Genomic DNA, 23,762 nt, shown 5'->3' on the forward strand with positions numbered 1-23,762 from the left:
TGGAGGATACATTTATAATAATAATCAACAGCAGCAATAGCAAAGAATAAAAACGAAATAAGTATGTGGCTTTAGATGAATAAAAATGCCTATATAAAAATTGTTATGTTACAGGAAGTATTCTAAGGTAGAGAGAGAGAGAAAAAGAAAGAAATATGGATAATTATTTTACTTTAATTATTATTATTATATAATTATTATACTGCAAAGAGTTGGAAACGACTGAGCGACTGAACCGAACTAAACTAATACTGTATAAAGTATAATTTATACCCAAAGCAGCCTTAGGTTTTACAAATGAAGGAACTTAAGCACAGAAATGAGAAAACTGGGAGGTTATAGGACCAGAATCTACATTTGGTTCCAGTATTTCTGGCTGTATTTATCATTTACATTGACAGTTAAGAATGTAAGCTAGATAGCCAGTATCTTCTGTGTATGTATGTCAGCTATTTTTAAGCTAATCTGCTCCTTAAAAAGAAATATTTTTTATGTGTTGTATAAAATTTGACCTTGCTTATTTAAGAAGTAGCTGGCACATAAAAATAATATAATAATCAGCAAAGAACACAAAAAGCCAAAAGAGCCCATTTATTCAAGGAGCCAAGAAAAGCTTGGTTTATCAAAGAAGTGACATATTTTGACATGTATTAGAATGTTTTCTGATGTTTCTGATCAGAAGGGCAAAGTATGGATGAGTCATTGTGTAATGGCCATTTTTCATTCATACCCATTGGTGCTTGCAGTTGAGTAGATCTGATTATAAGAAAACCTGTGGCTGACAAGCAAAAGCCTGTTGCAGAATATTTTTTTCTTTTCTCACCAAAAATATCTTGTGTTAATACCGGCTTATGTACTTTCAGTAATGTTTAATGGATAAAGATTAAATGGTTATTTTTTCACTCTATAATAGGTAAAACTATATTTGAAGTTAAAATTATTGATGAAATCTAAAATTATTATTCAGTTATCTGAAAATTGTAATAATATATAACAATGAAAGGAAGAAGCAAGTGCTCTAGAGACAAAGAGCTAAAGAATAAGGTAGGATGTTTCCCCTCTTACTTCTGAAAGATATAGTAAAACACTGTATGTGGCAATGTAATTTTTCTGATCACCTCATCTCCATACAGTTTTCAATGAAGTTTCAAAAAACGAGGAACTGTGACTCAGATCCAAGGTAGGATGCATGTCATTAAATAAATTTTAAGAGAAAGATGACAAAGTCTTTCATCAGAAATCACTTTGGAGACTGTCACAGTTATTGATGGAACAAAAAGTATAATTTAGATCAGCAGTGTAGTTAGTTTTTAATTGTTCTGTTTATATTTAGAGAACACTGGAAGAATTGAAATATCATACTCCTTTGATTTTTGCATTGTCGTCTTAAAATCAACATTTTTCTCAAGCACACAAATACTTCGTGTTGCTAAAGAAACGTGAACTTTGTCACAATGAGGTGGTTCAGATCACACGTTATTGAATTTCTAGCTTGATTTCTAGATCAAAATAACATGAAGTTAGGAACAGTTTAGTTCTTTTCAAAGAAGTGTCTAGATAAAACACTGCTTATTTAGAAACTGGCATTTCCTTAAACTATAATTTCATTAAAAACAATAAAATGTTTACAATGGAGATTAAATTGAACAACTTATTTCATCAAAAATTAAATATTATTATTCTCTATGACAAAAAAATGATATTCCAAAGAATATTTCTTAAATACAGTCTAGAAATCTAAGATTAATTGATAAATTATCTAATCTGTAAAACAAGGGTACTATCTTGTTCTGGTAACCACTAGGTGACAGGTGAAGTGCTAATAGCTTCATCTAGTTTAATCCTCATAGCTATCCTAGGAAATAGTTATCAGAAAAATGAGAAAATTGATTTAAACTTAGTATTAAGCTAAGATCACATAACCAAGAATTCTGTCCAAGAAGTGTTTGACACATCCATCCATACTCACTGTTCTCAAACTTATCATCTTCCATACAATATTCACAAGGTAGAAAAGAGTAATTTCAGACTCCAATTAAAATAAATAAATTGAAAAAAATAATAAAATAAACCACAAAGATCTCAGTTATTCAAAATTTCAATGAATAAAATATATTTGTGTTCAGTTGCTAAATTATGTCTGACTGTTTGAAATCCCAGGGACTGCAGCACGCCAGGCTTCCCTGTGCTTCACTATTTAATGAGTCAGCTCTTCATATCTGGTGGCCAAAGTATTGGAGCTTCAGCTTCAGTATCAGTCCTTCCAATGAATATTCAGGGTTGATTTCCTTTAGGATTGACTGGTTTGATCTCCTTGCAGTCCAAGGGAATCTCAAGAGTCTTCTCCAACACCACAGTTCAAAAGCATCAACTCTTAGGTGCTCAGCCTTCTTTATGGTCCAACTCTCACATCCATACACAACTACTGGAAAAGTCATAGCTTTATCTATATGGACCTTTGTCAACAAAGTGACATCTCTGCTTTTTAATATGTGGTCTAGGATTGTCATAGCTTATCTTCCAATGAGTTCAGTTCAATTCAGTTGCTCAGTCATGTCCGACTCTCCGCGACCCCATGAATCACAGCACACCAGGCCTCCCTGTCCATCACCAACTCCCGGAGTTCACTCAAACTCATGTCCACAGTCAGTGATGACATCCAGCCATCTCATTCTCTGTCATCCCCTTCTCCTCCCGCCCCCAAACTTTCCCAGCATCAGAGTCTTTTCCAGTGAGTCAACTCATCGCATGAGGTGGCCAAAGTATTGCACTTTCAGCTTTAGCGTCAGTCCTTCCAATGAACACCCAGGATTGATCTCCTCCAGAATGGACTGGTTGGATCTCCTTGCAGTCCAAGGGACTCTCAAGAGTCTTCTCCAACACCACAGTTCAAAAGCATCGATTCTTCGGCAATCAGCTTTCTTCACAGTCCAACTCTCACATCCATACATGACTACGGGAAAAACTATAGCCTTGACTAGACGGATTTTTGTTGGCAAAGTAATGTCTCTGCTTTTTAATATACTATCAAGGTTGGTCATAACTTTCCTTCCAAGGAGTAAGCATCTTTTAATTTCATGGCTGCAATCAGCATCCGCAGTGATTTTGGAGCCCAAAAAAATAAAGTCTGACACGGTTTCCACTGTTTTTCCATCTATTTCCCATGAAGTGATGGGACCAGATGCCATGATCTTTGTTTTCTGAATGTTGAGCTTCAAGCCAACCTTTTCACTCTCCTCTTTCACTTTCATCAAAAGGCCTTTGAGTTCCTCTTCACTTTCTGCCATAAGGGTAGTGTCATCTGCATATCTGAGGTTATTGATATTTCTCCCGGTAATCTTGATTCCAGCTTGTGCTTCTTCCAGCCCAGCGTTCCTCATGATGTACTCTGCATATAAGTTAAATAAGCAAGGTGACAATATACAACCTTGACGTACTCCTTTTCCTATTTGGAACCAGTCTGTTGTTCCATGTACAGTTCTGACTGTTGCTTCCTGACCTGCATACAGGTTTCTCAAAAGGCAGGTCAGGTGGTCTGGTATTCCCATCTCTTTCAGAATGTTCCACAGTTTATTGTGATCCACACAGTCAAAGGCTTTGGCATAGTCAATGAGTAAGTGTCTTTTAATTTTGTGACTGCAGTCACTGTCCACAGTGATTTTTAGAATGTATTGCTACCCTTGAAGGAAAATATATTTGACACTTACTTAAGAATATTAAGACAGACTTTATTCTATGGAGGTGATATGCAATGGTTTTAGGAGCCACTACAATGGGGCTTTGTCCTAGGGAAAGAGAGAAGGGACTCAACTCTGACTTCAACAAAGACAAGTGAGAATTTATAACTAAGGATCAGTGTGGGGATGAGAATTACTGAGAAAACATCAGGAATAGGATTTTTGTTACACTAAGTCAATGTAATTCTGGCTGACTGGGCAGATAAAAAGTTGAGGGGAGTCAGACAGCAAGGATGCGTGGTGATTTTTGTTAAACTAACTCAGAAAACTTGTTGCTCAAGGGCAGAGAGGGAGACCAATGTTTAGTATGGCTCAGCAGGTGGCTCAAAGGAACCTGATTAAGATGATATCAAGAGACTCTTGGTCATCACTTACGCTGAGTGTCTGCCAATGCTCGTAGAGCAATTCTGAGACTCAGAGTGAGGGAAAGTCCACTCTGTGGCTCCCCTGTTTAGTCACTTTGATTGTGAGGTCAAACAATGAAAGATGAAGCATAGGCATTTGAGTTCAACAGACTGCACAGAGATTTGCAAATATAAGAAAAGTGGTATATTTGGTAACAATCTCTGCTATACATTCATATGATACTTTACAATTGGATAGAACTTTAGTGAGCATTTAATAAATTTTAAAGTTTTCTTAGTGAAGCCCTTTCCTTCTTCTGGGAGTGTACCCTGTCAGGCTCCTCTGTCCACGGGGATTCTCTGGGCAAGACTACTGGAATGGGTTGCATGCCCTCCTCCAGGGCATCTTCCCAACCCAAGGATTGAACTCAGGACCCCACATTGCAGGCTGATTCTTACCATCTGAGTCACCAGGGAGATCCCTTCTTTCTTCTACCTATTAAGAAAGAGACTAGAAATCAGAGCATTCCAAAGTCTCACACCTGGCCCAATGTGAAGGATTCAGATGTATTTATGTCTTTAAATATATGTGTATATTTGTAGAGTAAGCAAGCTAAACCTTGCTTCAAGAATGGGAATGAATTGAGAGTGTTCCCTATATCCTAAAGAAGTTCTGTCTGGTCAAGTGTATATAAATATCTCATCCTGAGAGTTAAGATACCATCCCAAATGGCTGATGCTGCTTGGTATTTTTCCCTGATATGTGGACAAAGATGTCAGTTCTAACCATCTCAACCTAGGTATTGAGGGGTAGAGCTCCCAAAAGAGTCTTAAATGTCTTTGCACTTCAAATTTAGCTATCAATATCATCATTTCAGGGCTGCCCCAGTGGCTCAGCAGTAAGAATCCACCTGCAATGCAGGAGACACAGGTTATCCCTGGGTCGGTAAGATCCCCTGGAGGAGGGCATGGCAACCCACACCAGTATTCTCGCCTGGAGAATCCCATAAACAGAGGAGCCTGGCGGGCTACAGTCCATAGGTCACAAAGAGTTGGACATGACTGAAGCGACTGAGCACATTATCATTTCAGGGGGACTCAAAAGTTTACATGTAATCTCTGCTTTCTGCTTTAAAATCTATCCTTCTATAGACTCCTTTTCTGATACATTCAGTAATGGCCGAGCAAAAAATACAAAACTGCTTTTTTTCCCAATCATTGTTATATTCCAACTTGGTTTTCAAACTCTTTCAAAAATCTTTACCCAAATATTTATTATTCATCTCCAAATACTTAATTAGAATAATGGTGATAGAACTGCCACTTCTTCAAATGCTATGAATATTGAAGTAAATAAGACAGACAGTGTTCCAACATGCAAGGAACTTACATTCCAGTGGCATAGATATATACATATAGACGCAGACATAGACATAAATATAGATAGGAATTGATATAGAAATAGAGGTAAATGTAGAAATGACTATGATGTAGGTGAGTTATAGATGCAGATATGGACACAAATGTAGATATGGAGATCATGTCACTATGCTAACGTGCTTAGCCACTGAGTTGTGTCCAACTCTTTGTGACCCTATGGACTGTAGCCTGCCAGGCTCCTCTAACCATGAAATTCTCCAGGCAAGAATACTGGAGTGGGTTGCCATGTCCCCCTTCGGGGGATCTTCCCAACCCAGAGATCAATCCAAGTCTCCCTCATTGCAGGTGGATTCTTTACCATCTGAGCCACCAGGGAACACCAGATGTAGAGATAGAGTTATATATTCAAATACTTATGCATATAGTTTAAAAGTACATACGTACGCCAATGAATAAAACAGTTCACCAAGAATCTCCTAACTTTTCTTACATTGTTCTTTGAGTATTTCCCCTGGACAGCTCATCTGCATGCGCTTGTCTGTGCCATAGGAAATTCAGGTGAATTTCTTTTTTTTTTTTTTAAAAAAAAAGACATTTATTCAGCGTCACGATCAGACTATTACATTTAGCAATCAACAGCATGGGTACAAAAAAAAAAAAAATCTACGTTAAAACACTTTGTTGGAATGCTTTACACTTTCCACAGAACAGAAACTAAAATAACCTGTTATACAATTAGTCACAAGTACAGTCCTCGAGTTTTTTGCCCATACACATGAGTATTGTCTAAAACATGTCTTCTTTGTAGCAGCTAGGCCCTGCCACCACTGTGCTTGGCTGAGTTCACAAATCTGTTGTAACCTGTAGCTTCCCTGTCACTTCTCTGGCTCTCCTCTCCTGCTAAGCTTTGTTTCCTGGCAGTAATTAAAACCTTCTGCCACTGCCATAGCTACTGCTGCTGCTGGAACCACCATAGCCACCTTGGTTTCGTGGTTTAGCAAAATATTGGCCTCCACCACCATAGGGGCCAGAACTTCTGCCTCCAAAGTTTCCTCCTTTCATGGGTCCAAAATTTGAAGATTGATTGTTGTAATTGCCAAAATCATTATAGCTTCCGCCACCTCCAAAATTGCTTCCGTCATTACCAAATCCATTATAGCCATCCCCACTGCCACCATATCCGCCACCACCACGGCTGCCACCAAAGCCACCTCGACCACTGAAGTTTCCTCCACGACCAAAGTTGTCATTCCCACAGAAACCACCTCCACGACCGCCACCAAAGTTTCCAGAACCACTTCGACCTCTCTGGCTGGATGAAGCACTAGCCATCTCTTGCTTAGACAGGGCTTTTCTCACTTCACAGTTGTGGCCGTTCACAGTGTGGTATTTCTGAATGACAATCTTGTCTACGGAGTCATGGTCAGCAAAGGTTACAAAAGCAAAGCCTCTCTTTTTACCACTGCCTCGGTCAGTCATGATTTCAATCACTTCAATTTCCCATACTGTTCAAAATAATCTCTCAGGTGATGTTCTTCAGTGTCTTCTTTAATGCCACCAACAAAAATCTTTTTCACAGTTAAGTGGGCACCAGGTCTTTGAGAATCTTCTCTTGAGACGGCCCTCTTTGGTTCCACAACTCTTCCGTCCACCTTGTGTGGCCTTGCGTTCATGGCCGCATCCACCTCCTCCACCGTGGCGTTTGTGACAAACCCGAAGCCTCTGGAGCGCTTGGTGTTTGAATCCCTCATTACCACACAGTCTGTGAGCATTCCCCATTGCTCAAAATGGCTCCTCAGACTCTCATCGGTTGTTTCAAAGCTCAATCCTCCGATGAAGAGCTTCCGCAGCTGTCTGGGCTCTTTGGGAGACTCTGATTTAGACATGACGGCAGTGGAGCCGGGGAAGACTTTAACGATGCTTTCTCGGCGGCGTCCACGGGCAGAAAGCTCAGGTGAATTTCTATGGCCTTCTTACTATTCTGGGCTTCCCTGGTGACTCAAACAGTAAAGAATCTGCCTGCAATGCAGGAGAGGGGGTTTGATCCCTGGCTCAGGGAGATCCCCTGGAGAAGGGAACGGAAACCTACTAGGATATTCTTATGTTGTCCTTATTTAAGTTATTTATTTAAAATATTCTAAATCTTCAATTCTATTAAAACAATAGCTCAACTCTTTTCTCATTTAGGTAAGTGCTTTTCTGAAAGGATTTTATGTTCTTAGAGACTCTTAATATTATTTTACTTTAATTTGCTTCATTTTATCAATTTTACCATAGTCACTAAGAAAGAGTGTAATTTTTCTGTAGGTCCCCAAGAAACTCTGGGATTAGAGCCGTTACTGAAATTTCATATACCTGCCCTTATTGGGAATCCTGAGATCTGAGAGAATGACAGTCCAGGTTACAGCTGATTTGCTATTCATCTAATCATCCAAGATCCTACAGAAAACATCATATCAGCCTTACTCTCCGAAACAGTATGTAAGGGTGAGGAGATCCTGTTACATGGAGGGGGAAAAAAAGAGAATAAAACCAAAAGTATACAAACAAATGAGCCCTTGGTTTGACTCAGAAAATGTTTGATTTAGATAACCCCAATCTCAAGCAGTAGTAGTTAGGGGAAAACAGGATATCTTCATCAGAAGATTAAAAAAAAAAATCAGAAATTATTAGACATTTTCTATCTCTAGTGTAAAACTGTATGTACCTAAATAAAAAGAAAGAAAACCCTTTGAATCCAAATAATTAAATTAAAGGGGGCACTGAAGTACAATTTACTGCATCCTTTTAATATATAATTTCCAAAGTTGTTTATATGTGATTTTAGAAAATGCATCGTCCACTTTGCTAAAATAAACCAAATATCATGCTGTTTGATATATATTTAAACAAACTTATTTTTATCACTCTTTTTCTTTGATGGTCTTAATCAAAATAATTTTATAATATCATCAGTTCTTTAATAAAAGTGCAAAATGTTAATAATTGCAAAATGTTAATTTTGCCTCAGTCTTCTAAATTTGATCATGTACATATTCTCACCGTTTTCTTTTTTACCCCTTTCATAACATGGTCATTCATTCAGTAAGCATCAGCAGTTTTTCTTTGCCCATTATGTATCAGTTCAGTAGCTCAGTTTTACCACAGACTGCAACATGCCAGGCCTCCTTGTCCATCACCAACCCACAGAGCCTACTCAAACTCATGTCCATTGCGTTGGTGATGCCATCCAAGCATCTCATCCTCTGTCATCCCCTTCTCCTCCCACCTTCAATCTTTCCCAGCATCAGGGTCTTTTCTAAGGAGTCAGTTCTTCACATCAGGTGGCCAAAGTATTGGAGCTTCAGCTTCAGCATCAGTCCTTCCAATGAATAGTCAGGACTGATTTCCTTTAGGATTGACTGGTTGGATCTTTTTGAAGTCCAAGGGAATCTCAAGAATCTTCTCCAACACTACAGTTCAAAAGCATCAGTTCAATTAAAAAAAAAAAAAGGTCAATTGAAAAAAAAAAAGCATCATTTCTTCATCGCTCAGCTTTCTTTATGGTCCAACTCTCACATCCATATATGACTACTGGAAAAACCATAGCTTTGACTAGACAGACCTTTGTTGCTAAAGTACTTTCATGACAGAGTCTTGATTCTCCTTTTGGAAAATTACCTCTGCTTTTACTTTAAACACAGTAATTCAGCAGACCAAGGCCTTATCTCCTTCCTTTGATGGTATGCACTTGATTTTACCTCTCCAATCAGCAATTTCATGTGTTCTGGTCAAGTGGTTTATTACAACTTGCTTATTGATCAACAGTTTTCTTTTTAATTCTATGAAGCAATACATTTCTTGCTTTTTTCTTAACTTTTTAAGCTTTCTGTCAATTGTAGCCAAAGAATTCTGACAAATAGAAGTACCTATTATGTGGCAGGAATCATGCCAATTTTCTTGCTTCTTTTTTATATATAATTTCCAAAGTTGTTTATACGTGATTTTAGAAAATGCATCATCCATTTCGCTAAAATAAACCAAATACCATGCTGTTTGATATATATTTAAACAAGCTTATTTTTCTCACTCTTTTTCATTGGTGGTCTTAATCCAAATAATTTTATAATGTCATCAGTTCTCTAATAAAAGTGATTTAAGAATTCAATTGACAAAGTTTTTGCAAATGTAAATATATCATGTTTGCTTTTGCTTCCTAACTTCAGCCTCCTTTTACCATCATCCCCTGACTGCTTACCCATCTTCTGTCTCAAGCTGGCCAGTCCAAATCCCTTAAAGTACTGTGCTGTTTCATACAGTATTTACATTGATTGTCAATTAATATCAGGGATTTTATTTCAAGCACAAAGAATCCTCAACTTTAATAATAATCAAACATTGCAAAATTATTACCATTATTTCTACCTATCCTATGGAGGAATTTTAGGGCCACAAGTTGGGATGAAATGAGAAAGAAATAAGGCCCTACATGATCTTTTATCTGTTGAATCTGCTCTAATGAAACTGCTTGCAGATTCCACACTGGCCTGAGAAACTTCATGTAAATCTGTGGTCATAATGCTGCTGCTGCTGCTAAGTCACTTCAGTCGTGTCCGACTCTGTGCAACCGCATAGACGGCAGCCCACCAGGCTCCCCCGTCCCTGGGATTCTCCAGGCAAGAACACTGGAGTGGGTTGCCATTTCCTTCTCCATGGTCATAATAGGGTATATAAATGAGAAAGGGTGCTTGAAATTCATATTCTTAAAGCAGTCCACTTCTGCAGGCCTAAGAAGAACATAAGTATGTGCTCGAACTGTGGTGTTTCCATTTATTTGACAGGAGATGTTATCCTTCTCATCAGTACTCTTTCCAATTTTTGATCAAATGAATGTTCCCTGTATTGCAAGGAGCTTAGCACTGTTCCTGTCTTCAACATCTTTAAAAACTCCATGCCCTTCCTGTCTCCTTATGCCCTACCAACTGTTTCCTTAAATGAGCTTTTGTGTTTCCCAACACAGTTAGGAGCCAGCGGGGTGCTTTTTCAAAGGGCTGGAAGGGAGGGAGTGGAGCGCTTCATACTTCCCCTAAGTGTATTAACTGGAAAGCTCTTCCACTCAAGTGATGTACTAAAGCACTTCAACCACTGCTCCTCTGACCCTGACACTTCAAGTGGAAGCTCAGCTCAGTTCCTATTAAGAGAGACACATAAAGCTGCTATTGTCACAAATTCAGCCAGTAATGGATCAAGTGGTAATTAAATGAAGATGGCTGTTGGGAAGAGAGGTGGCTTCATAACAAAATCTAACAGGACTAAAATTCACTTTCACACTTCCCATCTCTACCAATTAATGCAGCAACTCAGGATCTAGTTATTTATATTCAACTTTCCAAGTCACCTTGCTGAAAGAGTTGTCTCTAATTGCTAAAAAGTTTGCTACAAGGAAAAAATCAATATATATATATATATATATATATATAGAGAGAGAGAGAGAGAGAGAGGCTTACCAGGTGGCTGGTAAAAAATTCTGCCTGCCAATGCAGCAGACAAAAGAGACACAAGTTCTATCCCTGGATTGGGAAGATCCCCTGGAGAAGGAAATGACAACCCACTCCAGTATACTTGTCTGGAATACCTGGTGAACAGAGGATCCTGGTAGGCTAGAACCCATGGGGTTGCAGAGTTAGAAACAACTGAGTGCACACACACAGAGAGAGAGGAAAAAAAATAACTTAGAAAAGAAGGAATGCTTGGAGTGAGTTCTGAAAGGAATACTTATGAGAGGGACTAGCCTAACACTCGAAGATCCATTATCTTCAGTTTTGCTCTGTAATTGAATTAGTCTCATACCCAAAGAGCCAAGGATAGCTGCAGAGAAATTGACAACTAGGTACTTTTAATATAGTCATTGTCAGAGCCAGGTTTGCTCAAATCATACACAAGACAAATGCACAAGACTGCATATTAAAATCATTTGTGGAACCTTGAAAGATACTGTTACGTGGATCCCACCCCTAGAGATTCAGGTTTAAATTGGGCTTGTTGGCAATCTTTGAATTGAGATTTTAAAAACTCCACAGGTGAAGCAGAGGATAAAGACCACTGACTTACACAGCTAAATTTTGTCATAGTTTTCTCTTTGCAGCAGTAACTTTGTCTGATTTTTCAACTGACAATCTGTGTAGCCTTCAGGCTGCAGTAGCTTAAAGATAGAGGAACTTTAAATAGGCAAACAGAAATGTTGCATCAATATTCATCTTCCTAAAGCTTCTGGTTCCCGCACTTTTAAGTAGATCCTGAATGTGTCTTTCTTATTTCCTGCATCTTAAATGTAGATTTAGGGTTTGCATACCCTATGCACTAGAAACACTCTGATGTGGTACAGTTATTTCCAGCTAATCTCTAGAATCAGGCATCTGACTTGCTATGTTCCTCAACAAATGAAAAACAAGAAAATCATTAATAATAAAAGTGAATTTTCTTTATCTTGTACATCATTCTCAGCTATGGAGTCGACCACCTCAATCTGAGGTGATTAGCAAGTAAATTTGCATCAAGAAAAATAAAGGTGGGTTTTTATTAAACATAAGTGCATAAATACAACCAACCTAGTTTCTTCATAATTTCTCAGGGAAACAAGTGTAAAGTAATTTCTTTTCAAAGAACGAAATAGCATAGAAGGACAATCAGAGTGGCAAAGAAAAATATGGAAATGTAAGACAGATGGCTAGTGGTAACAAATTTAGAAAACCAGCTAAAGTAGAAAGTTAAGACAGCCAGACAGAAAGGCAGAGAGTGACCTGATTTGCATTGCATTATCCAGAATTGTGCAAGAATTTGCTAAACTCCAGACCTCTGCAAATGGGGTTAGAGGGAGTTAAATACAGGGAGATAGTTTGAAAATCTATTTAAGAAGCTGCTGTACACTTTGATCTGTACCCACATGACTCAGACGGGCAATGATCCTTTTCCTGCACTAAAACAAGACTGAAGGTATATCATCTACAAAGTGTCAGTAGTAAAGTTTGAACAGGAGAAACACTAGGCAGAGAAGAGGGCAGTTTTATCAAAAAAGAAATCAGGGGGTTGGGCATCAAATGCTTGCCTAGATAAGAGACCAGATACATCTCATTTAGGAGTGTAGTCTCTTGAGTTGAAATTTCAGCTTCTTTTTTTTTTATTTTTTAGCATCAGCAATCACTAACAGGCACTTTGTTCTTCTTTTTTTTTTTTTTTTTGGCACTCATTTTGGTTTGTTGGGCTTCCCAAGTGGAGCTAGTGGTAAGGAACTCTCCTGTTAATATAGGAGTTGTAAGAGACACAGTTTCAATCCCTGGATCGGGGAGATCTCCTGGACGAGGGTATGGCAACCCACTCCAGTATTCTTGCCTGGAGAATCTCATGGACAGAGGAGCCTGGCGGGCTACAGTCCATAGGGTCACACAGAGTCAGACATGACTGAAGCAGCTTAGCAGACATGCATGCTTGTTTGTCACTGGACTTACAACTCTGTTACTTATGTGATCACATGCTCAGTCCTGTCTGATTCTTTGGACCCCATGGACTGTAGACCACCCAGCTCCTCTGTCCATGGAATTTTCCAGGCAAGAATACTAGAGTGGGTTGCCATTTTTCACTCCAGGGGATCTTCCCAACTCAGGGATTGAACCCGTGTCTCTTGTGTTTCCTGCATTGGCAGGTAGATTCTTTACCACTGTGACACCTGGGAAGCCTCCTGTGACTTAGACCAGCTGTTTAACTCCTTTCCTCCTGGGAATTCAAGTTTTGCATATAACAAGTTCTGTAACCTTAGGGAATTTAGTTTCTTTCTTTGTGTCTCAATTTATCTAAAAAATAGTTATGCAGTTACTAAATTGATGTATAGATTAAACAGGTGAATATATGTAAAGCACATTTTTTAGTGCTTGGCAAAAAAATAAGTTATATCTATGTGCTAGCTACTCTTATCATCACTTTACTAAAGATTGAGAATAATGATAAAGAAATTTATACCTGACAGCCAGAAAATGAAAGATTATTTGTAGAGGGAAAAACACGTATGTGTGAATATAATATGTATAAACATACACATAAAATTCCCAAATGAAACACCCCAGGCAGATCATGTAGAATAAAACCCACCAGGGAAATGACCTCATAGACTCATAGAGTTTCCAATCACCTTTGGTGAGATGCCTTTCTTAGTTCTATGCAGCAGCCAAATATCATTAGCTATTTGAGGAAATTATCTTTCAGAACATATAGAAAACAAATTTCCAAAATGACTTTGGAATAAATGGGAACAATACAGAGAGAATAAAACTGCAAAAAGGATCTATAATTAACTTCTGCCAGAAAAGAACACATTGCACATGAAAAAGCAACCTGCTATGAAAAGGAATATTTACAGAATAAAACCAGCATCTATCTGAAACTGAAAAATAGAGGAGAAAGTGAAACTCAATATAAGGGTAAGAAAATATTGTGGAAGTCTTCCATTAGGTATACTAAAAAATCAGTTTAAGATAGGAAACAATAAAACAATATTAGATGATTAGTACAAAAGGCCCAATATCTGAATAATGAGTACCGGTAAGAAAATCAGAAAAAAATGAATAAAACTTAGGAAGTTAGCAAAGAATTAATTCAAGAACATTATTTAGACTAAATGAATTGTGTGAACTATAAAGAAAACTGAGCGTCAAAGAATTTGTGCTTTTGAACTGTGATATTGGAAAAGACTCTTGAGAGTCCCTTGGACTGCAAGGAGATCAAGCCAGTCAATCTTAAAGAAAATCAGTCCTGAATGTTCATTGGAAGGACTGAGGCTGAAGCTGAAGCTCTAATAATTTGGCCACCTGATGTGAAGAACTGACTCACTGGAAAAGACCCTGATGCTGGGAAAGATTGAAGGTGGGAGAAGGGGTGAGAGAGGATGAGATGGTGGATGGCATCACTGACTCAATGGACATGAGTTTGAGTAAGCTCCGTGGGTTGGTGATGAACAGGGAAGCCTGATGTGCAGCAGTCAATGGGTTCGCAAAGAGTTGGATACGACTGAGTGACTGAACTGAACTGAACTCATATTTAAAACATTTAACACTTCCTGCATAATTAATGAAAGTAATCCATACTAAGGGACATTCTCATGATTTGCAGAACAATGAGAGAATTGAAAAAACCACTAGTATTTTCCAGCAACAAATATTAATTTAATTGTATGACCAGTTATCATAACATTATTTTTTAAAAAAATTCTTATCCCCCTTGATCTAAGTGCCAAATCTGCTTTAAGCTAAATTTCTATATGTGAATAAGTCTATTTCTGAACTTACTATCTGAGGCATTTTAAACCGTCAGAACTGTACATGGAACAACAGACTGGTTCAAATAGGAAAAGGAGTATGTCAAGGTCATATATTGTCACCCTGCTTATTTAACTTATATGAAGAGTACATCATGAGGAACGCTGGGCTGGAAGAAGCACAAGCTGGAATCAAGATTGCTGGGAGAAATATCAAGAACCTCAGATATGCAGATGACACCACCCTTATGGCAGAAAGTGAAGAGGAACTCAAAGGCCTCTTCATGAAAGTGAAAGAGGAGAGTGAAAAAGTTGGCTTGAAGCTCAACATTCAGAAAACAAAGATCATGGCATCTGGTCCCATCACTTCATGGGAAATAGATGGAAAAACAGTGGAGACAGTGTCAGACTTTATATTTTCTGCTCCAAAATCACTGCAGATGCTGATTGCAGCCATGAAATTAAAAGACGCTTACTCCTTGGAAGGAAAGTTATGGCCAACTTAGATAGTATATTAAAAAGCAGAGACATTACTTTGCCAATAAATGTCCGTCTAGTCAAGGCTATGGTTTTTCCCATGGTCATGTATGGATGTGAGAGTTGGACTGTGAAGAAAGCTGAGTGCCAAAGAATTGATGCTTTTGAACTGTGGTGCTGGAGAAGACTCTTGAGAGTCCCTTGGACTGCAAGGAGATCCAACCAGTCCATTCTAAAGGAGATCAGTCTTGGGTGTTCTTTGGAAGGACTGATGCTAAAGCTGAAAGTGCAATACTTTGGCCACCTCACGCGACGAGTTGACTCACTGGAAAAGACTCTGATGCTGGGAAAGGTTGGGGGTGGGAGGAGAAGGGGACCACAGAGAATGGGATGGCTGGATGGCATCACCGACTCGATAGACATGAGTTTGAGTGAACTCCGGAAGTTGGTGATGGACAGAGAGGCGTGGCGTGCTGTGATTCATGGTGTTGCAGAGAGTCGGACACGACTGAGTGACTGAACTGAACTGAATAACACTTCTTATATCATAAAAAAGTTTCCTGATTTTTTTTTACAACTAAAGTCATCTTTTTGTACATTTTTGTTGTTGTTTTTATTTTTCTTATAAAGAATTTTTGCTATTCCCAGCTATTTGCCCTTCCACGTAAAGTTTTGCATCAACTTGCCAAATTCCAATGAAAACTCCATCACTAATTATATAGGAATCTATTTATAAATTGCTTAATTTTAGCATAAGTGACATCTTTAAATATTGCAGTCATATTTTATATACATTTATTTACTTTTTAATGCTTTTTAATACAAGTTTATTGTCTTGACATAAAAGACAATGCCTTTTGCTACATTTGTTCATAACTATATTGCATTTTTGTTACTAGTGAAGCCTTTTAAAAAACAATTTGACACAATTTTCAACCTTATGGAGAGTTTGCAAAAACTATTCAAGGAACTTTTTCCCCTGAACCTACTGAGAGTATTCGCTGACACAATGTCCCCTTACCCTAATACGTTTTTGTGTATTTTCTACAAAGATATTTTTTAATATAATCATAATACCGTCTAAATCATTAAATTCAGGCAATTCACATTGCTGTATTATTATTAAAATTTCAGGTACCTCAAATAAAAATGCAGCAGTTCTATGAAACAATAAAAGTGTTAGTCACTCAGTCATTTCCAACTCTTTGTGACCCCATAGACTGTTGCCCACCAGGCTCCCTGCCCATGGAATTCTCCAGCAAGAATACTGAAATGAGTATCCATTCCTTTTGCCAGGGGATCTTCCCAACCCAGGGATTAAACCCAGGTCTCTGGCATTGCAGGCAGATTCTTCTGAGCCACCAAGAAATCCCACCAGGGAAGTCCAACAGTAGTTCTACTATAGCTCATTGCTAATGGTGGTTTTGAAATGATTATGGATTTTTATAAGTGTTCTAAAATAATATGGTCTTTTAAGATATAATTTGATATTGTATGTTACTTTTCTCTGTGAGATTTATGAAGAGGGTCAGGATAAATTTTTTTTCTGTTGCCAGTGATAGCAATATGGCTGTCTTGGAGGAGAGTGGTTATATTTCTCCAAGGTTATTTCTCATCTGCTATTTGACTTTCTCTCAATTTCTATCAAGAAAAGAAGGCTCTTTTGTGCCTTCTAGTTGCTATATCATAGTAGTATATTATATATAATGTGTAAAAATATAACCATAATGTGGGAGCTTATCATTAAACATCACCAAGAATACCAGGGGAAGGTTGGTTACAATGTGAAGTCATGCTACTACAACTATGACTTTGGCCAAGAATCATTACACTTTTACACTGATTTGTAGCAGTTTAATCAATAATCATGTCTTAGTACTAACACTGAATTCAGTACATGGATGCTAATGGAAATAGATGTGATATATTGTGTAACTGTTCTCAGTCACTTCTGACATCAACATATTTTCAATATAGTGTTACAGTTCTACCTCTAGAGTAAATGCACTTGCTATATTAATCTTGGATTTGCCCATGGAACTAACTTTGACCAATGGGATGTCAGTGTTTTTAATTTGAGTAGGGGCTTTAATTGTGCATCATTTACATTGCTCTGGTTCATGGGGTCACAGAGAGTCGGACACGACTAAGCAACTGAACTGAACTGAACTGAACTGATTGTGCTCCAATGCACTGTAAGATAAACATACTCCCTCCAGGTAGCTGTCAGGACAAGAAGGACATGAAGGCCTTTGGGGAGGACCTGAACCCAAAGCACATTTGGCACCAAGGCAAACTGATCCCAGCTTAAATCAGTAGAACCACAGCATATCTGCAGATCTGTAGAAAATAAAGTTGCTGTAGGTCAAATTTAGTCTTCTTTTATTGATCAATTCACTTCTGCTATCAGAATAATAAACTTATCATCATGGGTTATCAGAGGAAAAATTTCACTCATAATCCAGATCCACCTGAGACTGTATAAGTTAACAAACAAGAAGCAAGTTCATTTATCACAGTCAGAGTTTACATATCAACATATGTGGGTTTCATTCAGTGTATGAATAGGCATTCAATATAAACATTTTCTATTTGATTCATAATTTTTAGTTAGTATTGCATAACATTCAAATCTGCACATAGAAGTTCTCTAGATTACTCACCTATGAGCACACTTTCAATAAACAAAGTATGCAGTTTTAAAATTATGTTTTTGAACCTATTTGTTTTCATTATATTCATTGAAATGTAATTATATTCCTCTTGAATCTGTAATAAAAATAAATGACCTTCTGTTATGAATGCCCACTTTTTTAAATTTTGTTTTATTTTTCTAGCAATTCATTCTTATTATATTTTGCAAAATGTCACAATGGACTAGGAACACTTTTAAATAATCCCTCAATGGAGATATTTGTGAAACACTGCCTTACAGAATGAATGATCCATGTAAATGTGGCGAAGATGTTTCATGATGCAAATAATAAAGTGAAAAGAAAGAGGCGTATGTATACATGATGGTGCTCATGTTAAATCATGATGGAACAGTAGTTATTGTAGGAGCTCATGTCACTACAGATAGTACTTTGATAACTGGGACAAAATGATAGCCATCTAGAAAGTGTCATTATAATACTTGGAAAATGATTGTACCATCTCACACAAAAATCTGTAAAAGAAAAGACAGAGAGAGAAGGAAACGGAGAAGGAAATTGCTTCCTAGTGGCAAATGCCACTAAGAATTCTCAGCTATAAACTGTAGCATCCATTCCAGCTACCTTAAGGAGCAAAGAAATTGGTAAAGGATATTAGAGTTCACCGGAGAAGGCAATGGCAAGCCACTCCAGTACTATTGCCTAGAAAATCCCATGGATGGAGGAGCCCGGTAGGCTGCAGTCCATGGGGTCGCTAAGCACGACTGAGCAACTTCCCTTTCACTTTTCACTTTCACACATTGGAGAAGGAAATGGCAACCCACTCCAGTGTTCTTGCCTGGAGAATCCCAGGGACGGGGGAGCCTGGTGGGCTTCCGTCTATGGGGTCACACAGAGTCGGACACGACTGAAGTGACTTAGCAGCAGCAGCAGCAGCAGAGTTCACACAATGCCTGTGAGGTCCAATAAGTCATGCAGGTTATTACTATTTAAATATCTAAACAAATCTAGCTACAAAACATCATTGCTACTTCCGCTCCTCATGAATGATGTCAAGGAATGAATGACAGAAGACCACCATTTTTGCCCTTGAAGAAATAAACGCACCAGATTATAAAACACATGTGCACTCACATGGAAGAGCTGTAATGATTCCTTTATCTCACGTTGCAAAAAGAGAAGGGTTCTAGAAGATTTAAAATGATAGTCATAGGAGCCCAAGAGATACCAAAAATTAACAATATTGTATCTTAGGAATCTATTGTATTACTTATCCATTGCTTCAGTAATGTGGTGTGTAGTGCTCCAGAATATCTGTGGCCATCAACAGATCTGTGGTTCAACACACTAGTCTGTGAGTTGGCTGTAGCTCCAATGCACTCAGCTGAGCTCACCTGGATTTAGCTCCAGGTTCAGCGTTGTGTTCTAGTCCACTCCAAATGTCTCCACATTCTGTTTGAATCAGCAGCTACTGGAGGCATATTCTTTTTGTGACAGATCACAAGAACAACGTGAGCTAGTCAAACTACATAAGTGCATTTCAAGCTTCTGTTCCTACCACATTCACTGACATCTCGTTGGTCAAAGCATGTGATGGGGCCAAGTCAATATTCACTGGGGGAAACAAAAAAGAAAGAAAGAAATATGCTGAACTCACTCAAGTGGAAGGTACTGCAAAAATCATTAAAATCAGGGATGGGGCGGGTAGGAGTTGATAATACAGGGAATGAGTGAAAATGGCAGATAATTATCCAAAATTACTATAGCTCAATATGTTAGGAGACATCTGCCTCTAAGAACTGACACACAGAGTAATTTTATCATGTTCAAATTAGGTCTAAAGTATAGTAGTTCCCGTGTAAAGGAAAAACCCAATATCGAGACTTTGCTTTGTATACTCCAGTCTGGTGAAATGTAGAGTGATATTATATGGACAGTTCCTACATTAAGGTCTTAGTCAGGTATATATCATGTGATATAAGGATATTTGGATATAAGGATATTGTATACAAAGGCAGTAGAATGCATGGGATGGAAGGATGTAGGTAGAATTTAAGAAATAGTCAACGGTGGCATCTTCAAAGTAATCAAGAACCTCATGGAAATCTGCCCACTCTCCCCAAAGACAGTCCACATAACCGTAAAACATTACTTATAGACCTTAATGTACACCTAAATGTTTATAATCTGTATTTTTACTGGAGTATAATTGCTTTACAATGTTGTATTTGTTTCTGCTGTACAATGAAGTGAATCAGGTATATGTATACAAACATCCACTCCTTTTTGGACCTCTATCCCACTTACTTGCTCCAACCTACCCCCTTATCCCAACTATCTTGGTCATCACAAATCGCAGAACTGACTCCATATGATTTACAGTATATTCCCACTAGTTATCTATTATAAACATGGTAGTGCATATACGTCAACACTAACCTCCCAGGTCATCCCTCTCTCTACTTCCCTTGCGGGGGCCACATGTCTTTTTTTACAGCTGCCTCACTATCCCTGCCCTGCAAATAGTTTCATCTGTACCATTTTTTCAGATTCCACATATATGAAAAAACAAATGAAATAGGTATATGGATAGGAATAAAAAATATTTTAAAGCAATCTCGGGATATTAACTTTATCTCATCCAAAATAAAGTGAGGAATGCTGCCTTTTCAAACTGTAATATTTGTCATCCATAAATATCCTAATCCAGCAATTTAGCCCATAAAATACAGTTAAATCTAAATTATGTTTTCAGTTTAAAAATGAGTATTAAATCTATGAATTTTTTACATTTGAATCTTCTTTGGTGAAAAATAAAATTCAAATAATTATATCAAAAATGAAAAATGCTCTGTGATTACTTTTCCATATGTGTGATACAGCTATTCCTTAATGCATTGATTATGGTCTTTAAATGGACTGGAATGGGTGAATTTAACTCAGATGACCATTATATCTACTACTGTGGGCAGGAATCCCTTAGAAGAAATGGAGTAGCCATCATTGTCAACAAAAGAGTCCAAAATGCAGTACTTGGATTCAATCTTAAAAATGACAGAATGATTTCTGTTCGTTTCCAAGGCAAACCATTCAATATTACAGTAATCCAAGCCTATGCCCCAACCAGTAACGCTGAAGAAGCTGAAGTTGAAAGGTTCTATGAAGACCTACAAGACCTTTTAGAACTAACACCCAGAAAAGATGTCCTTTTCATTATAGGGGACTGGAATGCAAAAGTAGGAAGTCAAGAAACACCTGGAGTAACAGGCAAATTTGGACTTGGAGCACGGAATGAAGCAGGGCAAAGGCTAATAGAGTTTGCCAGGAGAATGCACTGCTTATAGCAAACACCCTCTTCCAACAACACAAGAGAAGACTCTACACATGGACATCACCAGATGGTCAACACCGAAATCAGATTGATTATATTCTTTGCAGCCAAAGATGGAGAAGCTCTATACAGTTAGCAAAAACAAGACCAGGAGCTGACTGTGGCTCAGATCATGAACTCCTTATTGCCAAATTCAGACTTAAATTGAAGAAAGTAGGGAAACCACTACACCATTCAGATATGACCTAAATCTAATCCCTTATGATTTTACAGTGGAAGTGAGAAATAGATTTAAGGGACTAGATCTGATTGATATAGTGCCTGATGAACTCTGGATGGAGGTTCGTGACATTGTACAGGAGACAGGGACCAAGACCATCCCCATGGAAAAGAAATGCAAAAGAGCGAAATGGCTGTCTGAGGAGGCCTTACAAATAGATGTGAAAAGAGAAGCAAAAAGCAAAGGAGAAAAGGAAAGATATAAGCATCTGAATGCAGAGTTCCAAAGAAGAGCAAGGAGAGATAAGAAAGCCTTCCTCAGCGATCAATGCAAAGAAATAGAGGAAAACAGGAGAATGGAAAAAACAAGGGATATCTTCAAGAAAATTAGAGATATCAAGGGAACATTTCATGCAAAGATGGACTCGATAAAGGACAGAAATGGTGTGGACCTAACAGAAGCAGAAGATATTAAGAGGTGGCAAGAATACACAGAAGAACTGTACAAAAAAGCTCTACACGACCAAGATAATCACGATAATGTGATCACTGACCTAGATCCAGACATCTTGGAATGTGAAGTCAGGTGGGCCTTAGAAAGCATCTCTACGAACAAAGCTAGTGGAGGTGATGGAATTCCAATTGAGCTATTTCAAATCCTGAAAGATGATTCTGTGAAAGTGCTGCACTCAATATGCCAGCAGATTTGGAAAACTCAGCAGTGGCCACAGGACTGGAAAAGGTCAGTCTTCATTCCAGTCCCAAAGAAAGGGAATGCCAAAGAATGCTCAAACTACTGCACAATTACACTCATCTCACACGCTAGTAAAGTCATGCTCAAAATTCTCCAAGCCAGGCTTCAGCAATAGGTGAACCGTGAACTCCCAGATGTTCAAGCAGGTTTTAGAAAAGGCAGAGATCAAATTGCCAACATCCGCTGGATCATGGAGAAAGCAAAAGAGTTCCAGAAAAACATCTATTTCTGCTTCATTGACTATGCCAAAGCCTTTGACTGTGTGGATCACAATAAACTGTGGAAAATTCTGAATGAGATGGGAATAGCAGACCACCTGGCCTGCCTCTTGAGAAACCTGTATGCAGGTCAAGAAGTAACAGTTAGAACTGGACATGGAACAACTGACTGGTTCCAAATAGGAAAAGGAGTACATAAAGGTTGTATGTTGTCATCCTGGTTATTTAACTTATATGCAGAATACATCATGAGAAACGCTGGGCTGGAAGAAGCACAAGCTGGAATCAAGATTGCTGGGAGAAATATCAATAACCTCAAATGACACCACCCATATGGCAGAAAGTGAACGGGAACTCAAAAGCCTCTTGATGAAAGTGAAAGAGGAGAGTGAAAAGGTTGGCTTGAAGCTCAACATTCAGAAAACAAAGATCATGGCATCTGGTCCCATCACTTCATGGGAAATAGATGGAAAAACAGTGGAAACAGTTTCAGACTTTATTTTTTGGGGCTCCAAAATCACTGTGGATGCTGATTGCAGCCATGAAATTAAAAGACGCTTACTTTTGGAAGGAAAGTTATGACCAACCTAGATAGTATATTAAAAAGCAGAGACATTACTTTGGCAACAAAGGTCTGTCTAGTCAAGGCTATGGTTTTTCCCGTGGTCATTTATGGCTGTGAGAGTTGGACTGTGAAGAAAGCCGAGCACCGAAGAATCGATGCTTTTGAACTGTGGTGCTGGAGAAGACTCTTGAGAGTCCCTTGGACTGCAAGGAGATCCAACCAGTCCATTCTAAAGGAGATCAGTCCTGGGTGTTCATTGGAAGGACTGATGCTAAAGCTGAAACTGCAATACTTTGGCCACCTCATGCGACGAGTTGACTCACTGGAAAATACTCTGATGCTGGGAAGGATTGGGGGTGGGAGGAGAAGGGGACGACAGAGAATGAGATGGCTGGATGGCATCACCGACTCGATGGACATGAGTTTGAGTGAACTCCGGGAGTTTGTGATGGACAGGGAGCCTGGCATGCTGTGATTCATGGGGTCACAAAGAGTCAGACACGACTGAGCGACTGAACTGAACTGATGGTCTTTAAATTATGGAGCATGCCATCATAATGTGTAGACACTTTGTTTTTCCAAGCTTTAATTTTTGTTTTTTTCTCATATGCCATCTGGCATTGGGAATTTGTTTTTAATGACATGAAATTATAGGACAGTTTTAAGGTCATTAAAAACAAAAACAAAATCAGAAAAAAATAAGCATGTATGCTGCTGATTTATACTAAAATTTGGACCAAATTCTTTACTCATCTTATAGAAACAGTAAAAGCTTGTTGCATATTATAAATATAAACAGT

General features: G+C 38.3%; 1 pseudogene; it reads right to left on the reverse strand.

Annotated features, from left to right (window-relative positions):
- Positions 1-6,112: 6,112 nt before the first annotated feature.
- On the reverse strand, positions 6,113-7,347 carry LOC129554060 (heterogeneous nuclear ribonucleoprotein A1-like; annotated as a pseudogene).
- Between the last annotated feature and the right edge of the window lie 16,415 nt (positions 7,348-23,762).

The sequence above is a fragment of the Moschus berezovskii genome, chromosome 14 (genome assembly GCF_049115385.1).
Source record: "Moschus berezovskii isolate FMDL1 chromosome 14, NW_MosBer_1.0, whole genome shotgun sequence".
NCBI lineage: Eukaryota > Metazoa > Chordata > Mammalia > Artiodactyla > Moschidae > Moschus > Moschus berezovskii.